This window comes from Aptenodytes patagonicus, chromosome 3 (genome assembly GCF_965638725.1).
Source record: "Aptenodytes patagonicus chromosome 3, bAptPat1.pri.cur, whole genome shotgun sequence".
NCBI classification, from domain to species: domain Eukaryota; kingdom Metazoa; phylum Chordata; class Aves; order Sphenisciformes; family Spheniscidae; genus Aptenodytes; species Aptenodytes patagonicus.
This window is the reverse complement of record NC_134951.1, coordinates 62,876,756-62,891,771: the sequence shown is the minus strand read 5'-3', so window position 1 is coordinate 62,891,771 and position 15,016 is coordinate 62,876,756.

Sequence of the window (15,016 nt, the reverse complement as noted above, 5' to 3'; positions counted from 1 at the left end):
TGCTAAACCTCCATGATCTTGTAGACTTCAAAGGGAATACAAAAGCCACCCCTCCACTGATAAAATTGGTGTCTGACTCAGTTACACTCCAACAAAAATGAAACTGTCCAGCTACCTTCACCTCACCTACTTCTACAACTTTATAATCTCCAGCTGCTTTTTCTCAGATAAGCAATGGTTACAAAAGAGCACTCAGCAAACACACGCACCATTTCTTATCTCTGTAGTCTTTGTTTCGCATGAGAAAAATTGCAAATGCCCATTTTCTTTGAAGTAATTCTGTGAGTTTTGATTGGGCTTTGTGTGCTTAAAGTACCTTAAACCCTGGATGAGGGCAAGTCAAAATTGGCTGCAAACTTTTGACAGTAAATTTAAAAGAAATTATCAGTTTAATTAAAAATTTTTCCATCTTCTCTATTTATTAAGAAGTCTTTCTAGTAAATAGCATAATTTTTCAATGGTAACTTTTTATTTTTGGCTCCACTACTGAGAAAGAAACCCAAAGGCTTTTGAAAAACAATCAGTGTTCAAGAGAGATTAGCACAGATCTGAGAACACTTTTCCTAATCATGCTGCCTCACAGAGATTTCGAATAATCAAGTTGTTCTTTCATTAAGTTCTATGGATGGGATTTATCTAACCTAACTGTGGACATTTAAACATTGACCTTGCTATGTAGATTCCCTCGGTAGCCAAAGCAGAGAATCAGACATGTGCAGAATGTAGCTCGTTTAAAATACACCACTGAGAGATGTATTGCTCGTGACTGACTGTAGAGGGAGTTGAAATTACAAGTTTAGCTTTAAACATAGAAAAATACTTTTAGATTAAATAAAATCAATATTGTTTTTACTTACTTTTACATAATAATATCAGAAATGTTTTCAAAGGTACTTGTTTTTTCTTGAAAGAAGACATTCTATAAAATAATCCTGAGGATAAATGTCAGGAATTGTGTTGGTTTTATATATATATTAGGCTCTAATTGAGGTAATGGGCAGCGAGGCTCACCTGAAAAACAGGGATGCTGAAAGGCATTAGCTAGGGCACAAGATATATGGAGGAAACGTGTGATTCTATGAAATAAAAGGCACAAAGGTCATAATCGCACTAGGGCAGACATTTTAGTTGGGAACATGAAGGAGTAAGTAAAGGTGGGGGTTATTTTTACCATCACTGAAAGAAGTGTCCAATTTGGGAGTCTAAACTCTCTCTGCCTTTCTAGAGTCAAGGAGGAGAGTTTGAATTCTCCTAGTGAGAGGTACCAGTCATTTGTATTACATGACTGGTTTCAGTTTAGGTGCCTAAGGTAAAGAGATGTGAATAAACATCTTCATTTTTCACAGAGATACCATATATATACAATCTCGTGGCAGATTGCATGTAGTAAATTGACTGGTTCCATGTTTGTGTGGAATTTCATCATGCATGAAAAACTGTCCTCCTGCTCTGCCATGTAGAAAGGCAGACCCTACTAACACCAGTCTGGGCAGGCATACAAATATGAATTACTAGTCTGGATGCAAAAACTTTCTCAAAAGACTTATAATAAAGAATTAAGATAAATTAGTGACATAATGCTTGCTTTATATCAATTTTTGAGCTATGTGATAAAAAAAAGGTTTGTGCTATACACTAAATAGTGAATAATATAAAACAAGAATACAGCTATGTTGTGATTTAACCTGGCAGGCAGGTAAACACCACACAGCTGTTCGCTTACTAACCCCCCCCCCCCCCCCCGCAATGGGATGGGGGAGAGAATCGGGGAAAAAAAGTAAAACTCGTGGGTTGAGATAAAGAGAGTTTAATAGGACAGAAAAGGAAAGGAAAATAATAGTAGTAGTAGTAATAATAATAATAATAGTAATAATGATAAAAAAAATATACAAAATAAGTGACGCACAATGCAATTGCGTACCACCCGCTGACCGATGCCCAGCCAGTCCCCGAGCAGCGGTCGCCGCCCCCCCGGCCAGCTTTCCCCAGTTTATGTACTGAGCATGATGTCACATGGTGTGGAATATCCCTTTGGCCAGTTTGGGTCAGCTGTCCTGGCTGTGCCCCCTCCCAGCTTCTTGTGCGCCTCCAGCCTTCTCAGTGGGTAGAGCATGGGGAGCTGAAAAGTCCTTGACTAGTGTAAGCACTACTTTTCATGCCCTGACACTTCCACCAGTGACTGTGAGTGCTGCTTGACTGTGAGCCGTTCCAGGAAAAACAAGACTACACTGTAGCTAAAGGTATTCTTCATGTATTTCACTGGATAAAGTTGTAGCAGTGAATATATTTAGGTTGCTTACCAATCTCTGTTGCTATTGTCTGCAGCTATTGCTTTGAACAGACTTTCTATTTCTTTTTGTCCCAGGCCTTTGATATTTGGCAGGGAGGATCTCTCTGGTCCCAGTGTCCTCCAGCAAAACCCCATGACAGGGCTATAAAAGGGATTTTAAATTGCTACTTCACTTCTCTTAGGTGTGGTTGTGAGTAAAGGTCATCAGCCAAAGCCCACGGCCACATGAGTGGACTCTACCACTAATGCAGCAACACACGTTGTGGTATGAGCATCGGGCATCCGAGGGGAAGTTACATTGTGTGTGTGGTGGAGCTAGCAGGAGGTGCTGCGTCCTCATATCCTGGCTCCTCCATACACCCTTGGACCTAAAATTTCTCCTTCTTTGGAAAACATCATTCTTGTGTTATCTACTAATCCTGTTCTCCCCTCTGCAAAAGCCTTTCCATGTTATCTGCTGATCTTGCCTCACCAGAAAGAGTAACCTGTGCTGCAGATCCTGACAATTCAGGCTTTGAATTGTGCTGATAAATCCTGTTGATGAAGGATGGTCATAATAAAATGCTCACTTTGTCTTTTTTTTTTTTAACAGAAGCAGTCTACTGAATTGGGCATACACAGTAGCACCAAAAAATAAAATAAATTAAATTAAATTTAAATAAACTGATAATGAGTAATGTTCCAAATCAAATCCAATTGCTCCTATTTTAGGAAATACCAGATTCATAGCTGTGGTGGGATATTTACCATATGCAGTTTTTCTTTCCCAGATGAAGCAGTCATTCTTCCATGAGGCTGGCTGGGTGAATGACTGGCTGGATAAATGGCTACAAAGACAAGTGTAAATCCAACGTGGATAAATGGCTACAAAGACAAGTGTAAATCCAATGTTTCCAGAGTTCCAATTCCTAATATTAAAAGAAGATGAACTACCAGCCAGGTAAAAATCCTGATTTAGGAGCAAGCCTACACACAAGATGTGTAATGGATACCTGATGCTGTCCCAGACGTACTCTTTCAGATCTAAGTGCTCCAGAGGAGAAGTACAGGCAATACTCAAATTTCCTGAGGAGGCTTGCTTGCAGGACCAATGTTAAAGCATATAAAACAAACAAACAAACAAACAAAACCCCCTCCCTCAGGCCTGAAGTGGGAAAATTTGAATTAACCTATATTTTTCATTTTCATAATGATATTATGGAGGTGTATTTACCTTATAGGTTAGTTCAGATGGTACCATAACCTTCATGTCTTTTTGCTATCTTCAGCTCAGAAGGTGAAGGTTAAACTGATCACGGAGTTAGATATCTGTAGTACTTAGCACCTACAGATATATGGTCTTCATCATCACCTCCTCAACAACACTTATCATAAAAGACACCAGCCTTATTTTCATAACGTGATGGAATTCATTCCTCTGAGGCAGACCATACAAAACCCCCGCTCACTGAAACACATATTTAAAATTTGGTGAAACCAAAATAAATAGATATATTCCTGAGAGCATCAGGGTTGTAATACAACGATTGTCTAATGTAGGGAGATGATAGTAAATTTTTAGTATAATATGTCTATTTTGTCTCAGAGATAGTTACTCAAATACAGCCCTAAGTCTGCTTATAAATTCAAGGAAATCTTTTGGCTGTTTGTTTGTATATCACTAGGGAAAGAACAAACTGCAGAAAAAAGTACCAGAATCACATTGTGAGTTGGCTTTTTTTCAATCTTTCATTAATTATGCATCCATTTATAAGACAAATTAACTGAATCTTCACTTATATTTTTAGCATGGCATTTTAATTAGATGAAAATGAGAATAAGTGGGAATAACTAACTAGAAAAAATCAGCATAATGGCAAAGATTCATTAAAAGAAAGGCACAAACATCCAAAGCAGTAAATCTGTAGCTAGATGCTAGCGCCTAGATTAACTGATGTGAAATATGTGAAATGACAGCATCAATTAGAAACTTGGACCAAAACAGCTTTTTTGCCATTTGGAAGGAGTAAACAATTAATTCAGAAATTTAAATCAGGAGATATTTTCACCTCTTGAAACTCAGAGACTGCAGAGAAAATTTTCAGAGGACTGTGATCCATCTTCTTCCAGCTGCAGCCATTTTCCTTAGGCTGAAAAAATAAAAGGGAGGGGGAAGGGAGAAGCTTCCTTGCAAGAAAGGAAAGGAGAGCTAGCAAAAATGTTTCTCGAAGAAATAAATTAGTCTTTATTGTGTAAGCAGGAAAAATAAATTTTGGTACAAGACAACTCAAAAGAAATGTAGTAAAATAAAAGACAGGAGGTATAAATCATCCTTACATTTATTGCCTAATTTTGCTTCTGTCATGGGAAAGAATAACACTCTTGTTGTTTCTAATTGATATTCTGTGTTGGTATACAACACAGTAATTTGGTTCTGCTGTTTCATTCGCAATGACAGAGGAAATAAGGGTGATTTTCAAGAAAAACAGATTTCAGCCTTGTTTAGAGAAGTGTGAATAACTCACTCGAAACAAATTCCAAACCTATTTGTTTAAATTAAGATGTGTATTTAACATATACTTCCTACACCAAATCAGTCATTTCTGAAACATAATAATGGTACTATAGACCTAGGAAAGGTGTGTAAGGAGCAAACATATGCATGGACAGATACTAAAAGAGAGAAATGACTGGGTATTGACAGATACATGCACAACAAAGCTAGCATTATTTTGAAATGAAACCTAATGATAGTATATGGAGAGATGTCACATCACCAAGTTGAGAGATGACAGAAAACACATTTTTTAAAGCAGAATATTTCTCTGGAAAACATGATAAATATTTCCATTGTCCATTTTTTCATGCTTTTGTTTCACTTTTAGTTCATTTTAGATCACACCCCAAATTTCAATACCTGGATGCTCCCAAAGACTCTGCTTCGGAGATTTCTCAAACGACATGATTTCATACACACCAATATCAATTCCATCATACAAGTGTCCAACATATAAAGATTCATGTGAAATATATTTCCTGTAGCTGACAGCTATCTGCTGATATTACACAGCAAACATACACATGACTAAGTGCCACAAAGGCCCCCAAGCCTGGGACCATAATGAAAACCCTGCGGCGCACAACCAAGCAACTGTTGTGGGACAGGGCTTTCTAGTCCATTGCCCCATGTTGCCAAAAAAATTAGGCCTTGGAATATCAAAGGGATGCAAGAGAAACAGATGTTTTGTTTTAAATGGGTTTGAAAGGAATTAATTTTAGTTCCCAGGAATTCCTATCAAATGAGAACCTCTGAGGACTCACTGATTTCACTGGAAAAAACATCCAGCTTCCCAAATATTCCTGGCCTCCTCCAAAGAGCCATTTCCTCAGATGACTGTGGCACATGACCTTACTCAGATTGAGTCATATTTAATTGTCATATTTTATTCTCATCAGGAAGATGAGAATAGTCTTTGCTGAAAAAAAGTCTGTCTCCCTCAGCCTCCCATAGAGCTCTCTGTCCTGTTGCCACCTTGATTTCCAATATAACCTTCCTTCATCCTCTCCCTTCCGGCACCATTGCTTGGGTCATGCTCTGTGGTCTTTACAGGGAGCCACAGCACGGTGCTTACTCACAGTGGATGGCAGACCATGGGAAACCATCCAGCAGAAGAGGCTGGGGAGCTATGATCTGAATTTTTTCTGCCATTCAGGTGGTGAAGGGAGTTGCTGTTCTCCCTAGGAATAAAGGTTGCCTTTCCCGAAGAGTGATGAGACCTGTTAGAGATGACTAGGAGTATCATTGACACAGGTATAAGAAAGCCTTACACTATAGCCTAGATTTAAATGAAAGACCAGGGGTAATTTTTTTGCCTTAGCATAGACCTCACTACAGGCTAATTTACACATGCTAACGTAGTGCACAGTTAAGCACAACCAATCTTAAAATCTTGAAACCTTGAAATCTTAAGCTTTCAAGAAGGAGGCAGAAGACAAAAATCCTCCAGAACAGCAAATGTAAACAGCCAAGCTTTACAGAAGGCAGGTTGCTGAAGTCTGTGACTTCCTCATGGATTTCTGTTGCATTTTCTTCTAATTAATCTAATTTAAAAAGTTCAGCCTTGGAGCCAGAAGATTTGGATTCCTGGTCTGATTCTCTGCCTTTGAACAAGTAATTAAAAAGTAAAGTGTTGTAGTTTATTTTATCAAATCTGAGTGAGTCCATCAGAATGAAAGATAGGCTCTGATCCTGGGCTTCTACCATCCTTATACTAAAATCCCACACCAAAATACTTTGGCTTAACCTCATCTGCAAAAAAACTTGTAATAAGATATTTGATATTCTTGTTCCACAACTATGAATGCTAACAGTGTGGGCATAACACAACTTCTAACCCATTGATCTGTCTTTTTTTTTTTCTTGGAATCCACAAGCTGACAGCTGGAAATAGGGAATTTACCTCACACGTTCCTTTGGAGTCAGCAGTGGTGCCAGGTAATCTGAGCAAGTAAGGATGGTGAAACTGCAGGCTCCTGTAAATTTGTATATGACCACTAGATGATGCTATATAACTTTTCAATCTCTCTATTACTGTCACATAACTGAAAAAAAAAAAAAAAATCAGAAGACTAGACTAGAACTTGGTTTTAATATAGTGGCAAATGTGCAGATAAGCCGAATCTTAGCACTTAAGTAAAAAATCCACATTCATTTCCCAGTCAGCAATTGTTGACGGATGTAATGAGAGGGTACATCTGATTTTAGGGCTCTTTGTGCTAGATCAAAAATATTGTGGCAGTGTGCTACAGAATGATTTTAAACAAAACTTTGACAGCAAAGGTGCTTTCAAAAACTGGTAAAAAAGTAACTTTGCCCAGCAGTTTTTATGTTGGATCAGGTATTAGCTCTTTTCCTGCAGCCAGGATAACGCCTCAAGCTGGCAGAAACATCACATGCCATGCTTGAACTAAGCCAGCTTGGTTTTGATCCAGATGAAACTTGTGCTGCCAGGTAACATGGTAGTGTACAGAAAGAGGCTGTGGCTCAGAAAAAGGCTTTGGAATCATTCTGACTCCTCCTATTTTTCCTATAAGAAATAGCTCAGCTCCTCTGATCTCTATGACCCTTGTATGTGTAATGTCTTTTATATATTTCACATCGTTGTGTCACTGTTCAAACACTAACCAGCCAGTGAATCTGAGTCTTGGGATGGATATAGCTATAGATGCAGACAAGTCCCTGTCCACATATTCATGAGTTTTTCATAATTTTTGAAATACTGAAGGGGAGAATAATAAATTCTGGTGTCTGGGAAGCAGACTAGCAGTTGCTCTTGCCTCAGGGAGGTATTAATTTATGCAGTTTCCAGAACTCCCTGGTCAGGGGACACTGCCTATGCACTAATGTGGTCACCAGGCAGTCATGGAAATAACTCTGCCATCATAGATGTTCTCATTTCACACCACTGGTGCAGGTCACCATTATGTGAATTGCCTGAATCAGACTAATTGAAAGGGTAATTGATGAGGGCATATGGGCTTGAGTTATGCTTTAAACTTGCTTGAAGAATTAGTTCGATCTTTTGCCAAAGCTTTGGTAGTGATTACAAGACATAGCTTTAAAAGGTTCTTCACCAAAGGCTGCAAAACACTTCCAAAAGGTGAGCTGTCTGGCTAAATCTAATTGCTTTTCTTTTTTTTGGTCTTTTGTTTTTTTTGGTGTTGCAGTGGTGAAAAGCAGTCTCATACTTTTGTAAAGTCTTCTGGACTTTACAAGCCACTACTCAGAGACAAACTCTATCCATTAGATGGATGCACAATAAATTCCTAATTTTCAGGAATGTGACTAACCCAAGTTGTATAAACCACTGATTAAGTATTAGAGGTATTAGTGGATAAAATTACCTGTTCCTTCATACGTAAATATAGTTAGTCAATCTGCTCATTTGCTAAAGGTTGAAAGGTACTAATGCACTTGGATTACATTTGTTTTGCTTGGCATAATTTATCCAATACATGCTCTCAAGTGACACCAGATAACATGTCAAGGTTAGCGGCATCCCTACACCCTGCCTGTCACACGCCATTCCTAGAATGACCTGCTCTGTCCCCCTCTCCTGCTCCCCTTCCTCAAAGGAGAGATGGGGGGGGAGTCTGCTTCTTACAGCCCCTGCTGTCCCTGTTCAGTGTTGCCCCTATGTGACAGAGGCGAGAGACAACATCTCTCTAGTGTCTCCTGCTTCCCACGCTGTTTCTTCCCCAGCTTGGAACAGAGGGAGGTTCAGGAAGAACTCAGATCCTAAATTCCCCCAAGAACTGAGGGACACACACATGGAACAGTGAAGAGCTGTGCTGGGCTTTGCCTTGCCCCTGCAAGGCTGGCATTTCTTCCCCTGGCTCTGGCAGTCTCTGGCTCACCATCGCTGCTCCGACCTTGCTTTGTAAGGTTTGCCCACCAAGGTACATGGGGGAATTGGGTAACTACGCTTAGTTCTTGACTTGGCAAAGAGAAGAGGGATGGTGCTTAATAACAGCCACGTGTCCTCCATTCCTAGATAACGATGTCATCTGACAGATGTCTTGAGTCTTCTGTTGATGTATCAAAAAAACCCCAACAAAACGCATGTAGTAATACTATTAATTACAGCATAATGTTAATAAAAACATTCATTAACACCACTGATATTTTACAGTGAAATGACAGAAGGTGTTTCCACTGCCTAGTCATTAAGACATTGAAATATCTGTCTCATTTTTTTGTTGCTTTATATGTGGGAAAACCGTTGTGCGTGTCTTTTGCATATGATAAAAGTCTTATGGCATTTCAGTAATTCAACACCCAGTAATCACAGTGTTCACTTAATTCTGATCTAAAATCAAGAAAGAAACAAAATGCAGCAAGTATTTGTAGTGTCCAAGAAAATATATCTATTATTAAACACTCCCTGTAATGAGTACAGGGAAAAAAAGGTACAGCAATTCCAATTGTATGCAACTTACCCACCTCTTCTAAGATGTCATTTCTGTCCCTATTTATACCCTGTTCTTCTTGCAGTTCCTTTTCATTTACTGTCTATGTTGAAGACAAAAAGACAGGAAAATGCATATGAAAAACATAAGACACAGGGCTGAGTTTAGTAATACTCCACTGTTGGATTTTCAATGTCACAGTTGCTCATATGACAGAATCCGATTCCCGTTGTGGGACTCTGCCTGGCCCTTGCCTGCAGGGCCTCAGAAGTGTCTTGCTCCTGCCTGTGAAGGTGTGTGGCTCCTTGGTGTCCCAACAGGCACAGAGCAGACTGTGGCTAGTTTATTCAGTAGACCACAGAAAAAAGGAGGTTAAAATGACCCAGAAGGCTTCTGCAAAAATGAGTGGGTTTCAGGGAAATTATTGAGTGGATCCAGCAAACCATCACTGAGAAATCCTGTCCAAGGCAAGCACCACTGTAGCAAAGATGTACGTTCTCAGATAAGACACAGCAGAGAAGCTGTGAAAGCTGTTGCTGTTGCTGTAGAAGAGAAGAAAGAGAGATCTGTAGTGGTAAGAGTTTAGTGTACTTGAATTTTAGCGTTATCAGAACTAGAGCACAGGGTTTTATAATGCTCTGCTTGAGCCTGAGAGCAACTCTGGTCCCTGTCAAGTGGGTATGATTACAAATATGATGATAAGAGTGTAACCAGGGAACAGAAGCTGCTACCTCTTACAAACTGTGGAAGTCCTGAATTACGGTGCTTTCATTCTCAGCAAGACTTTTCTATCTCTTGTATATTAAGCTTATGCCCTCATCAAGAATATTTTAAAATACAACTGAACTTTTGTACTTACTCCCCATACGCACCTCCAGCTTCCTGTGTGTCCTGGTTTCAGCTGGGATAGAGTTAATTTTCTTCCTAGTAGCTGGTACAGTGCTGGGTTTTGGATTTAGTATGAGAATAATGTTGATAACACACCGATGTTTTAGTTGTTGCTAAGTGGTGCTTACACTAGTCAAGAACTTTTCAGCTTCTCATGCCCTGCCAGCGAGAAGCTGGGAGGGGGCCCAGCCAGGACAGCTGACCCAAAACTGGCCAAAGGGACATTCCATACCATGTGACGTCATGCTCAGTACATAAACTGGGGGGAAGCTGGCTGGGGGGGTGGTGACCTCTGCTCAGGGACTGGCTGGGCATCGGTCGGCGGGTGGTGAGCAATTGCATTGTGCATCACTTATTTTGTATAATCTTTTATCACTATTATTATTATTATTTTCCTTTCCTTTTCTGTCCTATTAAACTGCCTTTATCTTAACCCACGAATTTTACTTTTTTTTCCCGATTCTCTCCCCCATGCCATTGCAGGGGGGGGAGGGAGTGAACAGCTGTGTGGTGTTTACCTGCCTGCTGGGTTAAACCACAACAGTCCTTTAGGTGCCCAACGTGGGGCACGAAGGGTTAAGTTAACAACAGATCTGACCAGAGCATGTTAAGGCAAACTTGTTATAAGCATTCATTATATTGGTTTAATAGTCGCTGGTCACAACGTTGATTAATTTGCTCTCAGAGCTGCCGTGCTTGCTCTCAGAGTTGTGTTATGTAACCCCGTACTTGCCGTATATGTTCCCTGTTGTGCTGACTGCCGCCTCTGGGAGCTGGATATCATTTTGCTGCACTGTGTAACACTACTGGCTTATGATATGATAAAATTATTGGTCATGAGACTAGTTTTTGCATTTGTACATATGTATTTGTACTTGGCATTGCCGCCATCTCCGTACCTCGGGAGCACTTTTCAGAAACTATTAGTAATTACATTCTTTACCTTTTCTCCTCGGGGAACCAATCCATGGGGGAGACAAAGGGGGACACTTTCCCCCACTCCTTCACCTTCCCTTTCTCCTTCAGGCTAGTTACAACAGCTCTTGAGAATTTTGAATATGCTTGCAATGTTCAAACCAGCATGTTCCTATTGCTGTGTCTCCTGAATGTGGTTCAGGTCTTGTTTAAGGTTAAACAACTATTTAAGAATACCATCCAGAGATCAACCCCCACAACAGGCACTGTGGCTACACAAACCCCAGCGACAGGCATTGCAGCTACTCCAACCGCAGCAACAGGCACAGAGGCTGAACCAGAGAACCAACCCGTGCTGGTATCAGTCGCCCCTATACACAAGAAGAAATACACAAGAAAATCAGCTTGTTTAGTAAGGAATGAAGATGAACCAGGGCCATCATGAGAACAGGAGGAGGAAGAGGCAGAACCCATAAATGCGATGGTAACCACCTGATCCCTATCCCTGAGTGAGCTGCGAGATACGCAAAAAGATTTCAGTCGTCATCCAGGTGAGCATGTTGTCACCTGGCTGCTCCGATGCTGGGATAATGGGGCCAGTAGCCTAGAATGAGAGGGTAGGGAAGCCAAGCAGCTGGGATCCCTTTTCCAGGGAAGGGGGCATTGACAAAGTGATTGGAAAAGGGACACAAGCCCTCAGCCTCTGGAGGCGACTCCTGTCAAGCGTGAAGGAAAGATATTCCTTCAAGGAAGATGTCATATGTCACCCAGGCAAGTGGACCACCACGCAGAGAGGTATCCAGTACCTAAGGGAATTAGCCGTGCTGGAGGTGATTTATGATGACCTGGACAACGAGCAGTTATCCAAAGATCCAGATGAAATCAGGTGCACATGACCCATGTGGCGGAAGTTTGTACGGAGCGCACCATCATCATATGCCAACTCATTGGCAGTAATGACCTGGAAAGATGGGAAGGGACAAATGGTGGGTGAACTGGCTGGCCAACTCCGGCAATGCAAAGAAAGTCTCTCTTCCTCCCTACGGGCCTGAGTCTCGGCTGTGGAGAAACTGTCCCGGGAGTTCCAGAGATTCAAAGAGGATATGTCCTACTCCCCACCTGTATGGACCAGTATCTCGGCCATTAGGAGTAAGTGTCCCTCTGCTCAAAGAGAGAGGATATAGTGGGTACACACCACGGGCCACCCTGTGGTTTTACCTATGGGACCACAGAGAGGACATGAGGAAGTGGGATGGAAAATCTACCTCGACCCTAGAGGCACAGGTATGTGAGTTGCAAGGAAAAACAATCACAAAAGGGGGTTCTCCCAGGAAAATTGCTGCTCCGGTTTCCAGTGGGCAGTTCCCCAGAGAGAGTAGAAGGGCTGATCTTACTTCTGATATTAATAAAGGGACCTTTGATTCACATTTTGATTTACAAGAAGTGAATAATGAATACTATGACCAGGACTAGAGGGGCCCTGCCTCCAGCCAGGTGGAGGAAAGGGACAGCTGGGTTTACTGGACTGTGTGGATTCGGTGGCCTGGCACATCAGACCCACACGAGTATAAAGCTCTAGTGGACACCGGTGCACAGTGTACCCTAATGCCATCAAGCTATAAAGGGGCAGAACCCATCTGTATTTCTGGAGTGATGGGGGGATCCCAACAGCTAACGGTGTTGGAGGCTAAACTGAGCCTTACTGGGAATGAGTGGCAAAAGCACCCCATTGAGACTGGCCCAGAGGCTCCGTGCATCCTTGGCATAGACTACCTCAGGGGAGGGTATTTCAGGGACCCAAAAGGGTACCGGTGGGCTTTTGGTCTAGCTGCCTTGGAGGCGGAGGAAATTAAACAGTTCTCCACCCTGCCCGGTCTCTCGAAGGACCCTTCTATTGTGGGGTTGCTGAGAGTCGAAGACCGACAGGTGCCAGTCACTACCACAACAGTGCACCAGCAGCAATATCGCACCGACTGAGACTCATCCATAAGCTGATTCATCGACTGGAGAGCCAAGGAGTGATCAGCAAGACCCGCTCACCCTTTAACAGTCCCATATGGCCAGTGTGAAAGTCTGATGGAGAGTGGAGACTAACAGCAGACTATCGTGGCCTGAATGAAGTCACACAGCTGCTGAGTGCTGCCATGCCGGACATGCTAGAACTTCAATACGAATTGGAGTCAAAGGCAGCCAAGTGGTATGCCACAATTGATATCGCTAATGCGTTTTTCTCAATCCCTTTGGCAGCAGAGTGCAGGCCACAATTTGCTTTCACTTGGAGGGCGTTCAGTACACCTGGAACCGACTGCCCCAGGGGTGGAAACACAGCCCCACCATTTGCCATGGACTGATCCGGGCTGCACTGGAACAGGGTGAGGCTCCGGAACACCTGCAGTACATTGATGACATCATTGTGTGGGGCAACGCAGCAGCAGAAGTTTTTGAGAAAGGGAAGAAAATAGTGCAAATCCTTCTGAAGGACGGTTTTGCCATAAAACAAAGTAAGTTCAAGGGACCTGCACAGGAGATCCAATTTTTAGGAATAAAATGGCAAGATGGACGTCGTCAGATCCCAATGGATGTGATCAACAAAATAACAGCCATGTCTCCACCCACTAGCAAAAAGGAAACACAAGCTTTCTTAGGCATTGCGGGGTTTTGGAGAATGCATATTCCAAATTACAGTCTGATTGTAAGCCTTCTCTATCAAGTGACCCAAAAGAAGAACGATTTCAAATGGGGCCCTGAGCAATGACAAGCCTTTGAACAAATTAAACAAGAGATAGCTCATGCAGTAGCCCTTGGGCCAGTCCGGGCAGGGCAAGATGTAAAAAAATGTGCTCTATACCGCAGCCGGGGAGAACGGCCCTACCTGGAGCCTCTGGCAGAAAGCAGCAGGGGAGACTCGAGGCTGACCCCTAGGGTTTTGGAGTCGGGGATACAGAGGATCCAAGGCCCGCTATACTCCAACTGAAGAAGAGATATTGGCAGCATATGAAGGGGTTCGAGCTGCTTCGGAAGTGGTTGGTACTGAAGCACAGCTCCTCCTGGCACCCCGACTGCCGGTGCTGGGCTGGATGTTCAGAGGGAGGGTCCCCTGTACACATCATGCAACTGATGCTACATGGAGTAAGTGGGTCGCACTGATCACACAACGGACTCGAATAGGAAACCCCAGTCACCCAGGAATCTTGGAAGTCATTATGGACTGGCCAGAAGGCAAAGATTTCAGAATATCGCCAGAGGAGGAGGTGACGCGTGCTGAAGAGGCCCCAGTGTATAACAAACTACCAGAAAATAAGCAATATGTTCTGTTCACTGATGTACCCTGTCATATTGTGGGAAAGCATCGGAGGTGGAAAGCTGCTGTGTGGAGTCCTATGTGACAAGTTGTAGAAACTGCTGAAGGAGAAGGTGAATCGAGCCAATCTGCAGAAATAAAAGCCATCCAGCTGGCTTTAGACATTGCTGACCGAGAAAAGTGGCCAGTGCTCTTTCTCTATACGGACTCATGGATGGTGGCAAATGCCCTGTGGGGGTGGTTGCAGCAATGGAAGCAGAGCAACTGGCAGCACAGAGGCAAACCCATCTGGGCTGCCACATTGTGGCAAGATATTGCTGCCCGGGTGGAGAACCTGGTTGTAAAAGTCCGTCACGCAGATGCTCACGTACCCAAGAGTCGGGCCACTGAAGAACATCAAAACAACCAGCAGGTGGATCAGGCTGCTAAGATTGAAGCGGCTCAGGTGGATCTGGACTGGCAACATAAGGGTGAATTATTTACAGCTCGGTGGGCCCATGACACCTCAGGTCACCAAGGAAGAGATGCAACATATAGACGGGCTCGTGATCGAGGGGTGGATTTGACCATGGACACTATTGCGCAGGTTATCCATGAATAAACACAGCGCGAAACATGCGCTGCAATCAAGCAAGCCAAGCGGTTAAAGCCTCTCTGGTATGGAGGACGATGGC